We start from the raw sequence: 2,907 nt of genomic DNA on the forward strand, positions 1-2,907 counted from the left end.
TCATAGCCACAATAGTTGTTGAACTAGAACATAAAAGCGCGTATTGATGTGCCCGTCAATTATAAGGTAGAATGAGAAAAATATAGTAGTATATTTGAATAATCTAAAAAATATGTAGACATTAAATTTCAAAAAATCTCTGATGAACATTGCTTGGGTCAGTGATGTAGAACAAGGAAAATAATTGTATGTTTTGTTCAAGCTAGCAGATATTCTGATTTCACAATACCGCCGGTTCAAATGGGTCACACTAATGCTACATACATATTATCGTGGTGTTTACAATTCTGTTCAAAGCTGAGCATACCATGTATCATGGGCAGATCTATGTCCCTCCAGCCTTCTGCTAGATAAGTTTCTATAGCGATTTTGTATGAAAAACTGAAAATAATAAGATTGTAGACACTCCAGGATTCCGAGAATTTTCTATGTTAGCCAATGTGTTCTGAATTCAACGGCTCCATCTTGTACATGCACACTTGTGACTTCAGCTCACCTTTCCATGACTTTGTTATTTGCTTAAAGAGTTGTACCTCCTTTGTTTCAAAAAAGTAAATAAAGAGTTGTACCTCCTTGGATGCTCTATGAAACAAAAACTCCCCACTATATCATCTTTTAACATTGGTCCCTGCATATTGCAAAATCTATACAACAAAATAGTAATGTTCATATAGCTTCAAATTGTGAGGATAAGAAAAGGTTGGTACAGAGATAACTTATAGGAACTTAGTTATATTCACTACAAAAAAAATACACTTCCATGATGATATGTGTTTGTCACAGTAGGTCGCGTTTTTTTCATGCATGTACATCCATGACGATTTTATGACAAAATCAAGATAGTCATACATGTGTTGTCGTAGAAGTGTTCCATGACATTACCAAAATTATCATCACGGAAGTGTCCACTTCCATGACGATAAATCACGCGTCACAGAAGTGCGTTCGTCAAGGGTGACCGACACGTGACATCCACCGTAACGGAATGCTGTTAAGCTATCGGGTCGGGTTTTGGATCCGATAACCCCTTAACAGCCCCGACCAATGGGGATTTTCCACGTGTAAAATCATCATTGGCTGGAGGAAACATGTGTCGGCTCATTGTTGGGACAGATGTCATCCACTCACTGGACAGAAGGCGCCTATGATACGTCGACACATGGCACGGCCCAACAGAGGCCCATTCCTGTGAAAAGGCTAGCCCGTTTGACCTGGTCAAAAGGTGGCGGGCCGGCCCATGGAAAACCTGTTAACGGCTTGTTCGCATATAGCCCATTTACAGCCCGCTAACCCAAGGCCCGTTACGCCCTATCCGAATTAGGCCCAGTAGTGTCATCTGGGCCATCAAATATGATTCCAGCCCATTTTCACTTCTGGCCCATGTATGGCCCATGACGTCTTTCGGCCCATATGAGGCCCTTTGTAACTCTTGGCCTATTAACGACCCGTGGTGAAACTGGCCCGTAATGAATAGTGTATCACTTTACACCCATTAACGGCCCGTGGTGAGACTGGCCCGTAATGAACAGTGTATCACCTTAAACCCATTAACAGCCCTTTATTCTGTTGGGACGTTTCTAGCCCATGTTATCTTTCGGCCTTCTCGGAGCCCATTTATTCTTGGGCTCATTTCCAGCATTCATTTACTTACGGCCCGTTACTGTCATTTTCTGCTTGTGGGCCAAATTCAGGCCCTGGTTACAGTCGGACGGTTTGTGGTCCATTAATACGTTGGGCCGTTTTCATAGCGTCATCAAATACGGCCTATTAACGATGGCCCGTTATGGTCGGCCCATGAACGGACGATTCCAACTCTAGCCCGTTTACGACCATAATGCGGTCTGTTTGGCCCATGTTTGGCCAATCGATCATACGACCCGTATAAGGCCCATTGATGATACGGCCCGCAGAAGGCCCATTGTTTCTACGGCCAGTAGAAGGCCCATTGTTTCTACGGCCTGTAGAAGGCCCACTGTTTCTACGGCCTGTAGAAGGCCCACTGTTTCTACGGCCAGTAGGAGGCCCAGTGTCACTACAGTAAATATTAGCCCATGGTTATTGTGGCCTAGTTTTAAAAAATAGGTTATTGCAGTCACTAGCAAACCACGGAAAAAGAACTGCAATGACTACAAGCAAACAAGTAAACAAGACAACAAGGAAATTAATAAGCAAGCAACTAACGCTAGGCTATCACAGCTATTACACATATCACATCCACTGGGCATCAAAGTTCGCCACCGGTGCAAATATAGGGAACAAAGCAGCATATCATATACACTGGTTGTCAAAGTTGGCGACCAGCGCAAATAAACACCGCAGCAAAACAAATCCAGAACCGAAACCACTTCAGAAGATCTCAAGAAACAATATCCTGGGTACCCATAATGCTGGCAAGATGCTTAGCAAGCTTATTAACTTTCTCTTATTTGGTGCTTAAATCCTCCAGCGCTTACTGTTGCACTAGGAAATATGCATCTGAATTCTGCAGGGACTTCCTCAGTCCTTCAGCTTCCTGTCGCAGCACATCTGATCGATGTGTTTCAACTTGAAGTTGAGACTCAAGAAGACGAACTGATTCAGGCAGCGAGTTCGAAGAGCTTGTGCCAGCAGTAGTGGCTAGTAACTCGAACACTACATCAAGACAGGACTTTTGGGTTCTCTCACTGTCGTCAAGATAGTTTTTATCAGCTTTCTTGGAGACCAACAAGGATGTCTCACTATCTTGAACCTTATCTGCATTACTTCCTTTACCATTGGATAACGCGGTACTGTTCTCCAATATTTTGTCCGCATTCTAAAAGAGAAACAAGCAGACACATCACATGTTTAGCATGTTGTATATGAAACTCATTTTGGTAAATGAGTTCAGTAGTAAAGTGGACAGGATAACAGCATGAAACAAACATA

This window comes from Triticum aestivum, chromosome 4B (genome assembly GCF_018294505.1).
Source record: "Triticum aestivum cultivar Chinese Spring chromosome 4B, IWGSC CS RefSeq v2.1, whole genome shotgun sequence".
Lineage (NCBI taxonomy): Eukaryota > Viridiplantae > Streptophyta > Magnoliopsida > Poales > Poaceae > Triticum > Triticum aestivum.